This window comes from Tenrec ecaudatus, chromosome 16 (assembly GCF_050624435.1).
Source record: "Tenrec ecaudatus isolate mTenEca1 chromosome 16, mTenEca1.hap1, whole genome shotgun sequence".
Classification (NCBI taxonomy): domain Eukaryota; kingdom Metazoa; phylum Chordata; class Mammalia; order Afrosoricida; family Tenrecidae; genus Tenrec; species Tenrec ecaudatus.
Genome location: NC_134545.1, coordinates 71,744,776 through 71,764,304, shown reverse-complemented (window position 1 = coordinate 71,764,304; position 19,529 = coordinate 71,744,776). Strand labels below are relative to the sequence as shown.

General features: G+C 42.8%; 1 protein-coding gene across 9 annotated transcripts in view; it reads left to right on the top strand.

The window, feature by feature from the left end:
- The window catches only part of SGMS1 (sphingomyelin synthase 1), a 320,508-nt gene that overhangs the window by 172,042 nt on the left and 128,937 nt on the right, over positions 1–19,529 (top strand). Inside the window, exon 5 of one of the 9 annotated variants that reach the window (XM_075533702.1) lies at positions 11,475–11,590. The exons of the other annotated variants lie outside the window; for them this stretch is intronic. The gene's annotated coding sequence lies outside the window, so the exon portion shown is untranslated. The remainder of the gene's footprint in view (positions 1–11,474; positions 11,591–19,529) is intronic. 9 annotated transcript variants of the gene reach the window in all.

Sequence of the window (19,529 nt, the reverse complement as noted above, 5' to 3'; positions counted from 1 at the left end):
TATAGTACTAGAGCTTCACATTTAGTCACGAAAAACTGGTTGTTTGTTTTTGAAAGGTTGTAATATTCCCTTTGAATTGACACTGGTGGATAATTTCTAAGGAAGAAAGTAATTTACTTCCCACATTATGAATGTGTTCAGTTTTCTACTGTAGCCCATAATCCAGTCTAAAGTACAGCTGTATGCTTTTGCCATCCAGTCCCAGTGGGGATTGTACCTGTGCACCCCCCAGGGGCAGTGTCACCCACTTTGGGAAACACTGGTGTAGATGAATCATTTTGTCATCTTTAGAGCGTTTTACTTTTGGAACATTCATTTGATTTTTAAATATATATATTAAATGATGGGTAGTTATTTTATATGGACTGTATATTTTACTTCTACTTAGATTAATTAAGGAAAGAAGGCAGAATAAAAATAAGAATTAGATAAATAAGAGCTCATTTTTGGAATTTTCTTTTTCCAGACTTATTTGATTCGGAGCGAGGAGAATTATAAAGGCATCCAGTTGCAAACTCGTACACAGTCAGAAAAGCAGGTGTTGAGAACAATATTTGAAGGCATGATGACTGTCCCCACCTTCTCACACTTGATTGCTTTTCTTCTCTCAAAGTAAATAAAGTCAAATAAAACAGCACTGGTTGCCTGTGTCAGGGGTAGAGGCAGTGGGAGGTGCGGACGGACAGAGTCAATAGCCAGCAAGTGAAGAACACAAAACCCACTGGTAATCCAGAATCTCTTACTCCCCCGCAAACTCTTGTCTCCCAAATGGGAAGTGCCGATTTCTTAGTCTTGCCATTTAGAATAATCCAGAATGCTCTCACTGATCCAGTGACTTGCAGCGATCATTTCTTTAACTCTTTATCCTGCATAAGCAGCTAGCTTAGTTATCTCTGACATTGCTGTTGGTATTACTAAAAAAATTCCAGTAACTATTTAAGTAATTATAATAAATAAAACATTAACTGCTTAGTAGAATATTAATGATTTTTGAAATCTTTTAGAGATTACGCATGTAAAGTTTTGAGGATAAAAAAAGGCATGCAGGAAATAGTAGACATTATGGCTAAAGAAGAGATTACATCAAACAGGTAATGCTGTGGTCGTGCTTGTTAACTCCAGCCCACGGTGACCCATGCCCCCCGTAAAATTGTGCCTCTGTCTGAGCCCATTGGTGCAGCCCAGTGTCAGTCCTCCTCCTGAGCGCCTTCCCCTCCTTTGCTGCCCCTCTACTCTGCCAAGCGTGGCGTCCTTCTCCAAGCACTGGTCTCTCCTGCCAACATGTCCAGCGTCTGAAGGATGAAGTTGCACCATCCTTAACCTCCAAGGAGCACCCTGGACTCACTTGTTCTAATACAGATCGATGTGGCTGTTGAGAAGTTCATGGCACTGTCAATATTCTTCTCCAGCACCGCGTCCCAATGCATGGTTTCTTCTTTGGTCTTCATTCCATGTCCAAGCTTTATGTGCCTATCAGGCCACGGAAAATACCATGGCTTGGGTCAGGCACACTTTAGTCCTCACCTAGCACCAACAACACACTTTTTGCTCCTTCAAGACATTGGTTTAAATGTGACTGTCTCGGTCATGCTACATGGTCACTTTCCCTGTTTACTCCCGTCGCCAGCCAGCACGGCGTCTCTCGTTACCCACCCAAGCAGTAGACAGGCAGCAACTACAACAACCCAGGCACTGTCTGGATGGTAGTGAAGACAGCACAGGACCACACAAACACCATTCCCATGTGGCATGTGGCAAGGGAGACGACATTCAGTGGCCAGATGCAGGTGCCAGATAATGCGGAGTTGAACAAAGAGAACTAAAGCAGGACAAGGACAAAGGAGTGGTGACAGGCATGCTTCTTCACAGCAAGGTAAAATCAAGAAAGGCATCTTGGATGTGGCCGTGTTGGAACGGTGACTAAGGGATCAAGCCATGTGAACATTTGACGGAAGAAGGTTCCAGGCAGAAGACGATAGCTTTAAAGGTGTGATGGTGCGACAGTGTTTGCTGTACTTGGGCAGTGACAAAGCGGCCCGTGTGGCTGGAGCGGAGAAAGAACGTTGTAAGACATGAGCTTAAAGAAGTGACACGTGGCCAGAGGATGTGTGTAAGACTTGATGAGAACTTCGGTTTTTGCCCTGAGTGATGTCAGAAGGTACCAGAGGACCGATCTGATGCTATGTTTTAAGAAAATCCCTTTCTAGTATTTTTGTGATGAAGATACAAAGGTGGAGTCACAAACCTGTGCACATTTTTCGTTATCTTTTAATTGCATTTTCCCACAAACTTCGTGAAGCCCCTTGTAGGAAGATGCCTAGAGACTTGTCAAGCGGCTCCAGGAAAAGCGAGGCCAAGCGATGTGGGCCTGGCCTGACCTGGGGTGGGAGCCGGGCGGGGGGGGGGGTGAAAGCTGTAGGCTCCGGGGTGTAGGACAGAGGAACAGTTCATAGGGTTAGCAGCTCACAAATGTGGGTTGAGAAATCAGTTGTTTTTGATCTGCATTGCCGGTTACTGAGATGGGGGGAGTGCAGTCGAAGTATGCTGGGATAGTGGGAGGTTGAGGAACCGACGAGTCTGGATATAAGCTTTATTAGTTATAAAATAGATGTCAGTATCTAGAGAGGTTGAGCTTATATGTTTTAGCTGAGAGTGAACACAGAAGAGATGGGATTTAGAACTAGGAGTAGATGAAATCACCTCAAGCTGACCTTAAAGTGCTGTGCACCCTGTAAAAGTGGGGTCCCCGCGGCCTCGAGAAGCGGTCTGCGTGTCAGTCTTAACAATACACTTCCCAATGCCCCCTTGTTCCTCTCTCAGTCTTCAAGGGCCACTGAAGGATTACGGGGGCAACTGGTAGTATCATAACAGATTGAATGCACACATAAACATAGGAATCCAGCTAGCTTTAAAAAATATTATTGGCATAAAATTCACATAGAATACAATTAAATAGTTCAATTATATTAAGAAGGTTGTATAGTCTTCAACACAACCAATCTTAGAACAGTTTCTTCTGTCATGTACTCATTGTTAATTGCTCTCAATTTCCTCCCAGCCTCTCTGCCATATTCCCCAAGAAACCATTGATCAAGTAACTGTCTCTATAGATGTATCTACCCTGGATTTCAGAAAGAGGAAAACATGCAAAAACAAAAAAAAAATACCCAACAAAAATAACAAATTAAAACAAAACCTCAATAGAAAATATTAACTAGAACAAATTTAAAATGGGTCAAGAGGGCGAACAAATGCTAAGGTGTTAAATTTTAACCAAATTGCGTCTGCAAGAATCCACTCCCCAATGCCCTCTGCATGATAGCAAAGCTGTTCACATCCCTGGTCTGCGGTCAGAGGGCTTTCAACAGAGGCTTAATCAGTTTTTATTCTCTCCCCCACTTTTTAAAATGAAATAACTTTAAACTGGGTCAGCAGGGAGATCAAATTTGACTCCATCTACCTTTCTTCCCCAAAAACCATTTTTGGAGGAGCTAATACAGATGTCAGACCGTTCCGTCGTTCCGTCACGTTAAGCAGTGTTGATCAGCTGCTAGCACAGTTTCAGAACATTCGCTTCCTTCTTGAACAGTTGATATCCTCTCCCTTTCCCCCGCCCCTCCACCACCGCACCCCCCAGAAACTATCATCCTGCTTGCCGACGCTACAGGTTCATCACTCCTGAGTTTCATTTACTGAAAAACATACAACAAACATTCAAGTGGGTCCCCCTAAGGACAAGATACAGCTGAGATAAAGCCCAGTATGAACGAACCAAAAAATACATAAAATGTTGAAAGCCAGATAATTGACAATCCAGCTATCTTTCAGTTAGCCTAAATTAAAAGAAGTATGTGGAAATATAAAGTGATACCGCTTTTCATATTAAATGTATCTGCGTTTGTTCACTAAAGTTATGGTGTCTTTGTTGACATGTAATGGGTTTATTGTTGCTTTTAGATGAATTCTTATTGAAAAGTTTCCTCAGCTCTCTAAGACTACTATGGTCAGATGCAGCCCTCAAACAAAAGCTCTTTGAATTCCTCAGTAATCGTTTAAAGTCTACTGGGCCCCATAGACCGAAACATTGAAGACCTCTAACCCAATGAGGGAATTTCATGACCTGTGACACTTCAGGGAATAGCCCACAGAGGATGCTGAGAAGAAATGGCTGGAAAGAAGGAAGAGTCGCTAAAGAGTATGTGGTATCATGGAGGCCAAGTTAAAAAAAATGTTACCTCCTTCCCCACCCCGCCAACCCAGAAGACTAGATGCTCCTCTGTGGCATACTGTTGCTAGGAAGGAGTGAGGAAACTTACCATTGGGTTTGGGAATGTTGGAGAGCCGTGGGGATTATGGGATGGATAGTGGTAGTAGGCTGGTGGGGCAAAGTGTGAGCAAGAGAGAGCTTGGGGGTGGGGCAAATGGGGTAAGGATTTTGTGCCTGAATGTAGATTTGTGAGACTAGATCATAGAATTTAGCTCATCTCTTCATTTTAAAGCACAAACCGTAGTTTGTTGGCTGGTCTTCAGGTTTTACTGTACACTGGTGGGTATGGCGGCGGTGGTGGTATGTGTAACTGGTAGAGATATGGGTGCTTGATCTCTTGCTGTGAGTAGAGGGTAATTTTCTTTAAAAAGAAATGAGGTTATTTTCCCTTGAGTTAAGAAACATTGCTGTATGGCGTTAGTTGCAAAAATCAATTTTTCTTTCTTAAAATTATTATGTCCTTCAGAAAGAAGACCGAGTTTATTATATTGGCTTCTTAACCTATTATTGACTAAAATTAAATGTTATTGGGTTATTTAAGGGGAACATAGCATATATTTTCCCCAAATGATGTGTTCCTCAATTTATATTCAAGAACATTTATTGTTGAAGGTAGCTGAGATTTCTCAAGCAGACTGAGAACTCTGGGAGGGCCTGCTGTACGTCTTCGTCTCCAGGCTGCAGTGACCATTGGCTCACTGCAGTGCAGCAGGAGTGGGTATTTTAGAGTGAATAAGGGACTGGCACAGTTGTGTTTTCTAGTCTTTGTTTCTTTTTCCCTTTGCGTGTGGCCGTGAAATTATTAATGGAAAAAAATTGTTAAGGGACTACATGGAACTAGATAAGATCTAGTGAAACATTGCTGATAATTCTGCAGAGTTGGAAACAAATGTTCAAACGGTATTTTGGTAGGAAGTAAACAGTAGTTCTGTTTCTTTGCTCTGATTGGGAATGTGTTACACAGCGGCATGACTGGAGAAAACACTGTCAACTTTGTGTTTTGAGCCTTTAGAAGTTGTTCCACAAGGCTAGAAGGAGAGGAATTATTTTGACCTGTGAGATACTGAGCTTTTTCAGAACGTGGTCACAGAAAAAACTTTTATGATCAGTTTTTTTGATTGGGGAGTTAATGATACGCTATTAAATGTGCGATTTCATGTGAAGATTTCGGTAAAGCAAGAGCCCTTTCCAGAAAGAGAACTTGAATCAACAATGTCTTACACAATTAAGCAGACACTTGCTCAGTGGTTCACTTCTAGGTATACTTATATCCAAAAGAAAGAAAATCATAGGTCTCCAAAGACACTTAATAAAGCGTTCTAAAATTTCTCAGTTTTCTCATTTAGTTATGCATAGATACAATACTCAAAGGAGCTCTTTGAGCTCCTCAGTGGTTTTTAACTCTTTAGGATTCATACTTGTTATTAATCTATCGTTAGATTGTTTCTTACTATTGCTGAATACTATTCTTTGAATTTAATCACTTACTGATTGACTTTGGGATTGATTAGTTGCAATTTGTGGGCAGTTATGAACACAGCTCCTGTGAACATTTTTTACAAGCCTATTCCTATTGGATCCATTTCTGCTTAATTCTATAAAACTTTGCCAAACAATCTTCCCCAAAGGCTATCTAATTCAATATACCTATCGTTCCCGCAAGCCAGATTCTACCTCACAGCAAGTAGCTGCAACAACGAGCAATGCATGAGAGCTATTCCAAGTCTTTGCCAACACCCGCGGCCATCCGTCTTTTTCATATTAGTGTTCTAGTTGGTGCAACTAAAAGCCATAACCCAAACCAAACCCATCGCCGTCGAGTTGACGCAGACGCACAGCCATCCTATAGGACAGGGTACTTTCATGAGTAGAATGCGGTGGTTTTCTCCCTAGAAGTGGCTGGTGGTTTCAACGTGGAACCACTACATCACCAGGGCTCCTGAGGTGGTATAAAATGATGTGATTTCCTTGGTGACTATTAAAAAAGAAAAAGCAAACGATTAAAACAAAACACTGGAAGCAGCCGTCGAAGTGTGATGTCAACTAAGTCCACATGGAAGAAGCACCCCATCATCAGTCACCGAAGGATAGGAATCCATCTAATCCAAAGCGAAGGAGGGATCAGAGCCAGAACTGTGAGGATCCGCTGTGCAGAAAGCGATGGGTGGCAGGGGAGCCCAAGATTCACTTGGGGAACTCCATAGGGAATGAGCCTCCAGAGAGCTGCCCCTTTCTAAAATTGAGGGATGGCGGAAAGCGCTCACTAAACAGAGTGCTGGGCAGAGAGAGGAGTCGAGAAGACCAAAGCGTAAATCTGACCCGACAGTTACAACTTTGTCGGTGGATTGACCCCACTATGATACAAGCCGCACCTGATCTGGTTTCCAAGCTTTTCCGTGCTTTGGTTTGGTTTTTGTCCACATGAGAGTGTACCTCCGAGGTATAGTGTCAATGGAGGTAGCTGCGTTACATGCTTTTCCATTCTTTGGCATATGAAATCCAGGATTGATTTCCCTATCGAGGCAGCATGTGGAATAAGGGGCTCGGGGCTAGGGGGGTACAGGGGTGGTGGTAGGGTAAAGGGGAGATAATGTCAGGGAGTCCACGTAGAAAAAGAATGTTTGGAATCAGGTAGCAATCGCACATTTTACTTGACATGATTGAAATATGGGATGATATGATGCATGTATTAAATCCCAAACTATTAATTAGCAAAACAAAGCAACATTTGCCATGGAGTTCCTGCTGACTTAAGATGACCCCTTATGTATCAGAGTGGCAATGTGCTCGGTCAGGTTGTCAGTGGCTGACGTGTAGGAAATCAGATCGGCAGGCCTTCCCTGTGGGTGGGCTGAGGTCTCTAACCTTTCCATTACGCAGTCGGCCTTGTTAGCCATTTGCACGATGCAAGGGCCTTTAATGACTACAATGTTCAACATTTTATCTTATGCTTGTTGGCCATTCACATATGCTCCCTTATGAAACATGTATTGATTGATCTCTTGTTGTGTGAAGGGTAATTTTCTTTAAAAAGTAATAAGGGGTTATTTATATTACTTGAGTTAAGAAACATGGTTATATGGAGTTTATATCTAGCACAACTGTGTTCTTCAGAAGGAATTACTGGAGTTATCGTTAAGGCTTTTTAACCTATTGATTATGATTAAATATTAATTTTTAGGGAAAACTTTTAAAAAATTCTACTATATGACTTTTTATTATGGAATTATAGTTTTGTTTTAAACTTTCTGGATCTTTTATCAGATAATAAGGATTAAAATACTTTGTCTAGTCAGCAGTTACTTCTTCATTTTCTTTATTATATCTCTCAAAGAAAAGAAATTTCTATTTAATGAAATTCAATTTATATTTTTGTAAATCTATAGTGCTGTCTCTACTTCATGGCCATGAACACATTTTCCTGTTTTCCCCCAAAAGCCTTATAGTTTTAGCTTTTATACTTATCTCTAGCATCTGTCTCAAAGTAATTTTCATTTATGATACCAGGTGGAGGCAGAACCTTTCCATGTTGATATGTGCTTGTTCCTGTTTAGTTTATTGAAAGATCATTTCTTCACCTCTTGACTTATTTTGGCATCTTGGTGAAAAAAAAAGCGGTTGACCATTTGAGTGTATATCTATTTCTGGGCGCTATTTTGTTTTACTCTGCTTGTCCTCTGTTTGGTAAGGATTTTTGCATATTGATTAATGAGTAAAAGAAATCTGTAGTTTACTTTATTATCATTGGGTTTTGCTAGTATATCATGTCCTTACCTGTTCACTATCTGTATCTGTGTATTTAAAATACATCTGTTATAGGTTATGCATAGTTGGGTATTGCTTTTTATATATTATGAAATCTTTATTTTAATTGAGGCATCTAGTCTATTTCCATTTAATTATCGATACATTAAGTTTTAGGTTGAACATTCTGTTGTTTCCTATTTGTCTCATTAAAAAATTATTTTGCTCGTCTGCCTTCCCCCCTTTACTTTGTCGAACTGAATATTTTTTAGTATTCCATTTCAATTTATTTGTCAAATGTTTAGTTACACCTTTTCACTATCCTAAGAAACCCTACTGATGGTGGTCAGGGGAGCCGTGGGCTGGTAACTATAAACTTGGTGTTTCAAACCCACCAGCTTCTTCACAGAAGAAAGATGAGGCTGTTCATTTCCACAAACAATTACAGCCCCAGAACCCTTTTATAGGGTCGCTGAGTTGGAATCAACTTGATGGATGGCAATGCATGTGGAGTCCCCCCCCCCCCCACTATTTAGTTTTTGCTCTGCATTTTTCAATATCCATCCTACTAGTTCACAGTCTACCTTGAATTAATATTGTTACTATTTACAATGGGTTTTATTTTCCTTTCCTGATTTCTATGTTGCATTGTTTCATATATTTTATCTATCTATATAGATTATAAATTATACAATGAGTATTTTCTAATCATTTTATTGGGAGCTCATACAACTCATCACAATCCATACATACATCCATTGTGTCAAACACATTTGTACATTTGTTGCTATCATCATTCTCAAAACATTTGCTTTCTACTTGAGCCCTTGCTATCAGCTCCTTATTTTTCCCCTCCCTCTCCTATACCCCCTCCCTCATGAATCCTTGATAATATTATTTTGTCATATCTTGCACTGTCCGGCGTCTCCCTTTACCCAATTTTCTGTTGTCCGTCCCCTAGGGAGAAGGTTATATGTAGATCCTTGTAATAGGTTCCCCCTTTCTACTCCACGTACCCTCCACCCTCTAGTTTCACCACTCTCACCACTGGTCCTGAAGGGATCATCTGTCCTGGATTCCCTGTGTTTCCGGTTCCTATCTGTACCAGTGTACATTCTCTGTCTAGCTGGATTTGTAGGGAAAGTTGGGGTAGAATTGGGATCATGATAGTGGGGGGGGGAAGCATTTAAGAATTAAAGGAAAGTTGTATGTTTCATCGTTGCTACACTGCACCCTGACTGGCTCGTCATCTCCCTGTGACCCTTCTGTAAGGGAATGTCCAGTTGCCTATAGATGGGTTTTGGGCCCCCAATTTGCACTCCTCCTCATTTACAATGATATGATTTTTTTGTTCTTTGATGCCTGATACCTGATCCCTTTGATACCTCATGGTCACAAAGGCTGGTGAGCTGTGGGTTTTGTTGCTTCTGTGGGTTTTGTTGCTTCTGAGCTAGATGGCCACTTGTTTACCTTCAAGTGTTTAAGACCCTAGACACAATATCTTTTAATAGCCGGGCATTGTCAGCTTTCTTCACTACATCTGCTTATGCACACATTTGTCTTCAGTGATCGTGTTGAGAAGGTGAGCATCATGGCATACCAGTTTAATAGAGCAAAGTGTTCTTGCATTGAGTGGAGGCCCAATGTCCATTTGCTAGCTTAATAATAAACCTATAAATATATGCATGTAGATCTATTTCCCCATCACCATAGTAGATATATTTACATATGTACATGCCTTTATTTAGACCCCTTTGCCTCCTCCTCTTTCCTCTATTTCCTTTTACTTTTCTCTTGTCCCACTATCATGCTCAGCCTTCATTTGGGTTTCAGTAATTCCTCTCAGTTACATTGCCCTTGATCAATCCCTACCAGGCCTCTCACACCCTCCTTGCCATTGATTTTGGATCACTTGTTGCTCCCTTGTCCCTGGGTTGGTCAAAACCACCTCCTTTCCCCCACGTCTCCCTATCCTATGTCCCCCCAGAACCATTGGTCCTGTTGTTTTCTCCTCCAGACTGTTCATCCAGCCTATCTTATCTAGATAGACCTGCAGAGATATTAAGATGCACAAAAAATAAGACATAGCAAAACAAAGTGACAAAAGAAAACAAAATGACCAAATAAATAATGTAAAAAATTTAAAGGAAAAACCTGTAAATAGTTCAAGATCTGTTTGTTGACCTTGAGGGGTGTCCTCCAGTCGAGTCCGATGGGGTTGCCACGCCCTGCCCTTGCCCCAAAGTCTATCCTTGGCACTCCCCCCTCCCCTGCTCTGTTGCACACCTGTAGTGTTTTTACCTCGGTGTGGTCTGAGTATTTTATTAATATCAGGACTATTGAATAGTAGAAAGCCATTACGTGAAAAATCTTCCCCCCTCCACTGTGTGACCCTATTCTGACACCAACTGCCTCCTCCATGGTGCTCTCCTTGCCTGCTGGGTTCAATAACCCCTTGCAGTGGCCGCACAGAACCCTCATCCACTGCTCACTGTGGCGGGTTGATTAGGGAACTTGATAGATTACCACCCGTCAAGATAAGGAAACAGTAAGGATACAGTCCTTTTGTCTGCTCAGCCCTACCAGCCTCTTGACCATGCAGCAGCCCCTTGGCATCTTCCCTGTGTCTGCAAGTATCACAAAGGTCTTTTGGTTCTCTTAAATGTCCAAAGGAAGTCCCACCCTGTAAGCAGGCTTCTTGCCAGAAGGCACTCAGCCTTACTCACTCTGTGGTCAGCAGTTCAGGCTTGTGACTCGAGGGGTGTATAAATCTAGGGTTGGCAAAGCAGATGGCAGGCCACTGGTAAAGTTCCTGTCATCTGTAGACTGTGGGCTCAAGTCCAAAGAACCCAAAGGTCAGTGAACTAGACGCAGAGTCTAGACCCAGCAAAAGGCAAAACAAGCTTTTCCCACTACATCCATCCACTTAGATAGGAAGTCCCCCCTGAAACTTCACTTCAATCACATCACCGCTCTGACCTGAGGAAGGTGGGTGCACTCCACCCAGATCCTCCAACAACTGCTTGGATGCTCACAGCAGAGTCCATCATGGAGTTTACTACATTATATTAGCTCAGATCATATGGTGGGGGGCCAGCCCTGCCAAACCACTGGAAATCCTGGATCAACCAAGTTGACGCAGAACCTAATGATCACAGATATAAACAAGCCAAACTGTTGTTATTCGCTCGTAGCATTTAAACACAGGGCATTACTTACTGTATAATTAATATTTATGAAAAGAAATATAAAATATTAGATCATAGTTGAAGATGAAGGTTTGGTCATCTTTCTAATTTAGGCAGAAGCTAATGCATATCACACAAATTGAAGGAGACTTGAAAAAGTTTGGGGGGAAATGGAATTAGAAGTGAATGGAATTTGTCCATGAATGCTTTGAAGCCCCGTATTGGTACTCATTGTTTTAAGAGATGCTATTGTAACGATTGGAATTACACCTCAGGTCATTCCTGGTGTCTGGCTGCCTTGTGGTGCTGCATAAATGGCACTAACAGAGGAGACCTCACTTTTGAAGTTTCTTTACTTCCCTTAATGGAGCTTGGACACCGAAATCACCAGGTAAGTTGGCCCAGGTTCTGAGTCCAGTGCCAGAGAAGAAATGGGGTCATCTTAAAATATATCTACAGAACCTCAGAATGCAGTTAGAAGCTGAAATGAGCACCCCCAGCACTGGTACGATGTTGCTTTGTCTGCTGTGGTGGGCTGTCTCACTGTGGTGGGCTGTCTCACTGTGGTGGGCTGTCTCACTGTGGTGGGCTGTCTCACTGTGGTGGGCTGTCCTACTGTGATGGGCTGTCTCGCTGTGGTGGGCTGCAGCAGGATTGGTAGGAATGCACAAGCGTGTCAGGAGGTCGAGCTGTTTTTAAATAATAGTGTTGTCCTGTGTCACGTCTTCCTGACACCTAATGTTTCTTTTGAAGAACTACCTCATCCGCATTCTGTTGGCTTGCATGTTTGTTTGAAAGAACCTTAAAAAGAAACTCTTTACAAAATACTGTGTGGCCATTTATAAAAATAAAATACTAAACCCAAATCCATGACCCCTAACCCCTCTACCAAGTACTTTTGGAGATATACTCAGATATCTGGTTAGTTATTTTGCTGTTTTCATATCAAAAACATATCGCATTGTATGCGGTTTTAAACCTGCCCTTTACGCCCACCTACTTTAGAGATTACTTCCATACGAGGTGACTTCAAAGAGTTTGTGGAAAAAAGTCATCGTCTTTTAATTCCATTTTCCCATGAAGTTTGCCCGCCCCCGTGTGTGTCTGTGTAACCGTGTCTGCGGCAAATTATAAAAGCCGTGTATTTTTATTTAACTACCGCACTGTTTTATAGCATGCTTTGCTGTAAGTAAGAACGAACAAGTATCGTAAAGAGATCCTGCAGGTACTTGTCTCAATCTATCCAGCTTGCTACCTCTGAATATCCCAGTGCAGGGTTCTCAGCCTTCCCACCGCCGCAGCCCTTTCATACAGTTCCTCATATTGCGATGACCCCCCAACCAGAACATTATTTTCATTGTTACTTCATTACTGTAATTTTGCTACTATCATGAATCGAGTGACCCCTGTGAAAGGGTCGTTCGACTCCTCCCCCCAAAGGGTCACGACCCACGGGTTGAGAACCGCTGTCCTAGTGCATAGGCCATTGAAAATGTCATCATTTCCTAAACCTCATTTGATGATGATGATGACTTTAAGCCGTGACACTTGCGTAGAACTCCTTTGCAGCGTCTGCTTTAGCAAACCTAAGCCAGGGCAGCCTGTTCAAACTCTGTGTCCTTCTCGGGGACCGCTTGCTTTCTGGTCACCGGACATAGCCTCCTTTTGTTGGCTTTATCACATTGTCGATGGTGTAGGCTGGGACAGTCCCACATTCCCTCTGCAAAATCAAGTTTTGCTGCATTCCACCAGCCATGCATTTATTCCCTCAGCCCACTGGGCCATTTTGAAATGGCAAAGCCTTTAGTTCATTCATCTCAGGGCACCAAGCAGCTGGGTGTTGCACCAGGTAGTATTCTGGTGTTCTGTAGTCTATCAGGGAAGCAGACATTGAACCAGAAATTACAGTGTCGGAGGGGGGGAGGGGAGTAGAGGACGTATTTGGGAGATTGGAGAAAAGCTTCATGGACAAAGAGATCTTTACGTTGACCTAAATGAGTTCATGGGTTGCACTGATGGACTTACCTAAAGCTTGGCAGTTTGAACCCACCCACTGGAAAGGCCTTGGGATCTGCTGTTGTGAATCCTTGTTAGGATTGTGTGGTGCTGTTGACTCAGTTCTGAATCATAGTTCCCTGGACAACAGAACGAAGCCCGGCCTGGTCCTGTGCCGTCCTCACAACTGTTACTGTGTTTGCGTCACTTGTGGCAGTCACTGTACCAGTCCTTCTCACGGGGTCTTTCTCGTTACTTACAATTTTAATTTTCAAAAACTTACACGCCTTATTGTGAATTGAGTGAAGGTTTACCAGCCAGGTCAGTTTTTCATTCAACAATTCATACCCATTTGTTTTGTAGATTGTCGTCCCCACGATGTGACATCATTTATCTTCCTTCGTCCCTGTTTCCTGTTTCCATTCTGTCTTTCCTAAGCTTTCTGAACTTTGTCCTTACATAGGTGCTGCCCTTTTTATCTCAGACCCTTGATGGTTCCAAGATGTGTGCATTAGTGCTGTGCCTTGCATAGTCCTGATTACCGTTTGGCTGAACATTGAGTCATGGAGGGGAGTTCGTTTCCAGACTGACAACACCATAGTCTTCCACCAGTCTCTATTAGACCAGTACACCTACTCTTTTCTTAAAAATGATTTCGAGTTTGGTTCTACATTTCTGTTCCTCTCTGCCAAGGATCTTCCAATGGGATCCCTTTCAGAGCAGTGGGTGGTGGGAGCGCACAGTTCTTCTGGTCTCAGGGTCGTTGAGACTGATGCCGCATGGTCTGTTAGTTCATGGAACGAATTGTTTCCCTGTGTCTTGAATTCTCTTTACTCTTCTTTTTCCTGCAAACAGGGAGAAACCAAAGTTGCCCGTTAGGTGGCCACTCCTGGATAGTTAAGGTTCCAGCTGGTACTCGCCAAAGTGGGATGTAGAGCTCGGGTTTTGGGGGGCTGGGTAATGCCAATGGGCCTGGATACCCACTGATGATATGCTCTTGCGACCCCAGGCCCAGTAACTCATTCCTTTGAGGGGTTTGGTTGTGTCTGAGAAATTTTCATATTTCTGTTCCCTGTGAGCTCTACCACCCTCATTGCTGTTATTTGCGGCCAAGGCCCTTCCCCATGGTCAAATAATGTCTTGCAGGCCTATGCATCTTCAGCACGATTCCCACTCTCCATTTCCATACCTGCTCAGCCTGAGTTTCCACTCACTGAGAAAGAAAAAGAAAGAAGAAAGGAAGGGAAAGAAAAGAAATCCACTCCCATAAGCCCCTGATATCAGCTCCCCAGTTCTTCCATGCCTGCCTGCCCTCCCTTATGAACACTTAATAAGTTATAGATTATTAGTTCCATATCTGACATCATCCTCCATTGCCCCTTACCCACTTTTCTGTTATTCATCCCCCTGGGAGAGGGTCCTAGATTGATCCTTGTGATCAATTCCCCCTTTTGCCCCTACCCTCCCTGAATCCCCCTGGTATCTCTACGCTCCTTGTTGGCCCTGAGGGATTTATCTATCCTGGGTTCCCTGTGTTCGGGGCTCTTATCTGTAGCAGTGTGCATGCTCTGGTCTAATCTGATTTGTGAGGTAGAATTGAGGTCATGATAGTGGGGGGAAGGAAGCACCAAAGAACTAGAGGACAGTTGTGTGTTTCATCGGTGCTATACTGCACTCTGACTGGCTTATAAATGGTTAAAATTTAAATATGTATAGCAGATTTTGATGAAGGCAAGTTTCAGCCACCTACTTTGTTCTTCTTTAGTAGTGCTTTGCTTTGCGTGCAAGACCTCTTTCCATTTAAGTTGACGAGTTTCCTTTATTTTAGAATGATGTTTGAATCCATGTTAGGATTACATTATATATGACAGTTTTCTTTTGTCAGTTACTTTTGGAACATGAAGGGTTTTTTTCCTAGTCATCATGTGAAGTATGTTAAAAGTATGTGTACCCAAAAATACATATATTAAAAAAATCATACACACAAAAAGTATCTTCTCACCATACTTATTCTAGCTATATTGTGAGCGCGTCCTCAGAGAAGCAGGATTTGAAGAAGAGTAGGCATCAGGATTGAAGGAAGGCTCACTCACAGCCTGTGGTCTGCAGAAGAGCAGTGTTAGGCCTGCTTGTCCTGAGAAACAAATCCAGTGACGCTTCTCTATGTACAACAGTGAGCTTTATATCAAGGAGAAATTCTGTATCAAGAAGGCATCCCAGCCAGTCCCTGAGTCTAACCCATAAGTGCTAGTCAAAGCCTTCTTCAGACTCCTGTGGCTGATATTGAGGCAAGCAGGGAGCAGGTAGATCACAGGTCATTGGGTCCAATGTCACATGTAGCTCAGGTCTGTGGAACATGGCTGGGAGCCAACAGCACTCGGGGACAGGTGACCTGCGTGGGGACACCCCTGGAGGCAGACACACAGTCCCAGTGAAGTACCTGCAAGGAGGAGGTGAAGTGGCTAGAGAGAGAGAAATGCGCATTGCCCAGAGTCCCCCACTCGTATACAAAAGGTGTATGACATCAAGGTGGTGTCATTAGACTGCGACTTGATTACCAGGGTTGACTCTGTCCCCAGCCACGAACGAGCGTCTCGTTGACCTAATCCATAAATACCACCCATTTTCCTGGGATGTCTAGGCCAAGAATTTTCCAGCAGCCTTATCGTGGCCTGCCTTTGTAAACAAAGTTTTATTTTGCAACACAGCGATGCTTATTTATTTGCATATTGTCTACAATAGTAGAGTGGAGTTGTTATAACAGAGAACTTATGGCTTGCTAAGTGTAAGATAGCCACTGTTTGAGCCTTCCTAAAAAACAGCTGGTGGTGCTGATATGGGTGTAGCTACATTATCAACCTCCCACTCATGATTTGTCTTTTCTGGTTTGTGGTTGTTCTGTTATCTTTCTTTCCTTCTTGCCTTCTCTGCTTTTATTCTTTATTGCTGTTCTGAGATTTGATAGCTCTATTGTCCAGTTTTCTCTGTCTTCTCTCCCGTCCTGCCAGGTCCCCAGGCAGTGCCAGTAATGCACTGACACAGGACATCCCGTCACTGTCCCTGTGCGTCTGGACTGCTCTCAGATTTTAATCACTGTTTACTAGTAGAGGCCTTCCCCTCCATTTCTGAGATGATAGTGGGCGGGACAAGAAAAAGCATACACTTGCGTTAGCTTCACTACAAACTGTGCAAAGGAGCTCCAAAATGTTTGTAGGGGGAAAAAAATCAGAAGATTCTAGACTTAGAATTCACAGACTTTTTCTATGAACCTTTTGAAGTCTGCTCGTAGTTCAAGCTGAGCCCTGGCACTTAGAAAGCAGATCCACTTAGAGCCCTCGTTTGCTCCTTGGGTGGCCACTGTGAGGGCTATCGGCCGCTCTTTCTTACAGACAAGCGTCCTGGATAACTGATTGCCTTTGTCTTTTTGCATTTGTCCACAAATGTATACTGCCGCGTAGCTCAGCATGGAAACAATGGGATTTGTTTTTTTATTCAGAAATTTTGCTCAAGTATAGTAAGGAGAATATTCTTATTAAAGAAGGCCTGGTTAGGAAAGTTTTATGCTTAAATTAACTGCATTGAAATATTTATATGGCCTCCCAGAAATCAATTATTATTGGGTGACAGCCCTTTTAAGAGTATTTTTAAAAGCAGAAGTACTTCATTCTAAGGAGGATAGGAAAGATCCAATGATAAGTTTAGAAATTGGGGATATTTTTATTTCTGGATGACAGAGTGGTGGGTCATCTTTCTGTTGCTGTTCTTTTTAGGTAGTGTAAGTTTTGTGCAGTGGATGAAAAGGAAGTCTTCTGTCCAGTAAGAGTAGAGAAAAGGCTGAAAGTGGTATGTCCTATGGAAGTACCTGGCCTGTTTCATGAAAGCAATGTGACTACTGATGCTAGGGAACTTTCCACGATGTCACATTCCCCACCCCATTGTCCATGAGTCAATTCCATCCATGCTGTCCGGCCTTATAGAACAGAATTGAACTGCTCCATAGGGGTTTTAAGGTTGTGAGTCTTTATGGAAGCACATTGCCTCATCTTTCTCTCATGGGATGGCTGGTGGGTTTGAACTACCAACCGTCTGACTGGCAGACGAATGTTTAACCCACTCCACCACCAGGACTCCTCCTACCTTATAGTAGTGTAGTACCGGGCCCTGGTGGTGTAGTGGCGATGTGTTGGGTTGCTAACCCAAGATGCAATGTTCAAAACCACCAGCCACTCTGTGAGAGAAGAGGCTTTCTATCCCTGTCAGAGCTAGCAGTCTTAAAACCCACTGAGGCAGTTGTCCTACAGGCTCAGTAGGGACCAGCAGGGACTCAATGGCAAGGAATTTGGAATTTTTTTTTTTTTTTGGTTGAAATGAAAGCCTAACTGTGTGCATTGTGCTTATCTGGAAAGGGCAGCATGCTGTCAGGTCAAACACAGAGAAGAGGGGAGAGGAACCACATTGTCTTCGGAGACTGTTGAGGAACGGGAACAGCATGTCCCTTCACCAGCCACTCTGCAGCAACCCCATTGCGCTGTGGGGCTGTCTAATTTGAGTTTCAGTTCCCTTTCATCTTGAGCAAATGTGGGAAGTAAATACGTTAGTCCCAAAGCTCTTGTCCCCCAGCTGGGTGTTGAAACTTGTATTAGAATCTGAGAGGTGGCCAGTCGAATAACACTCCTTCTGCACTCCATTTTGGGAACAATGTATAGAAAAGCAGTAGTTAAAAACACAGAGATTTACTGTATGGTCTTGTGTGGAAGCTGAGTTTTTCAGCACATTTTTAATGCAGTTTTTGTGGAAAAATTAGGTGCCTCGGCTGATATTCGGGTTGGCTTATTCTCAAGTATATACGGCATGAGGAATAAAACCGACTGGACAGAGGGAAGTAGCCAAGTGGATTTCCTCCTATTTCCTGCTTGAGTTAGATGAATTTTCCCCTCATGTTGTGGAAGGGGGTAAGCAGCTTAAGAAACCCAGGAGGGTCTGAGGTATGTTGTCCGATCCTTTTCCCCAAATTCCGTGTTTACATAATTTACTCTTTCTTTCACAGAGAGCAGGTGAGTCAGAAGGCTGAATTGTTAGGTTAATGAAACATTCTGCCAACTGGAAGGGAGGTTTCTCACAAACAGCGTATGGAATGGGTGCAGTGCATGAATAACCACGCCTCCGCTTTCTGATAGGCAAAATGGGGATTAAAAATAGTAACCTAACCCATAGGGCTGCTGAAAGATATAAGTGAATTAATATATGTGAAGCGTTTAGAATACAGCCTAGTGAATGGCAAAATGTTAGCTTAGGCTAGTTTTCATTCTTAGGAATGTAATTAAAGAAGCCCTACTGCCCTAAAGTGTTAGCATCTCAGAAACCCAGAGGAGTTCTGCTCTGTCCTATAGAGTCACCGTAGGCATTGACTCAATCGCAGTGAACGAGTGGCACTGTGGACTAATCATTGGGCTGCTAATTGCATGGTTAGAGGTTCAAATTCACCAACTGCTCCATGGGAGAAAAATGAGGCTGTTTGTCCTTGTCAAAGTTTACAATCTCGGAAACCCCAAGGAACAGTTCTACTCTGGTCTGCAGGGAATGCAGGCCACGAGAGTGGTTTCATTGTTACTATTTCTGATTTCATACCTGAGCATTCTGGTACTATTTATAAACACAGAAGGGCTAGATCAAGGTCTAGGAACGGGAATGCCTGTAAAGATCCAAGCTCCTGTTGAGGAGCAAGAACTAGTTAGAACGCAGATGATGAGCGCATCTTTCTTCTTGTCTTGTTTTAAATAAAAGTTTAGGAAGGAAGAAAAAAAGAAGTGCCCGAAAGACCACTTTCTTTAAAGGAAAATTGCTGCTGGGCTTCTGGGAGCGTTCCATCAGAGTGAGCTCCTTTCCGGAGTTCTGCCGGGGCGTGGCACGCTGGCTGGTGATGTATCCCCTTTGTTCGATGGCTTCCATCAGTGTGGAAGGGCAATGTTATGATACAGAAAACCAAGCTGTTGTTTATTTTGAATACGAAGGATTTAGGAGAAACGAGAGCTCTGGCCTGCATTCTTAATAACCTGTGAAAATACATACAAATTCTTTCTTTTCATCCCTTGTTTAGATGTGGTTGCTTCTCTAGAAATTATTAGTATACAGACAGGTTCCTTTATAGTAAGTATTAAATAATAAAATATGAGTATATTCTGACGCACTCCCTATTTACTGCACCTAGTAGGCTTGACCCTGAAAATATTTGCTAGAAAAATCAAGTTGATGAAGAGAAATAGATAAAATAGAGAAACAGACAAGCCAACTCTCTTTTGATCCCCCCTCACCCCCGCTTACCTTACACTCATTAA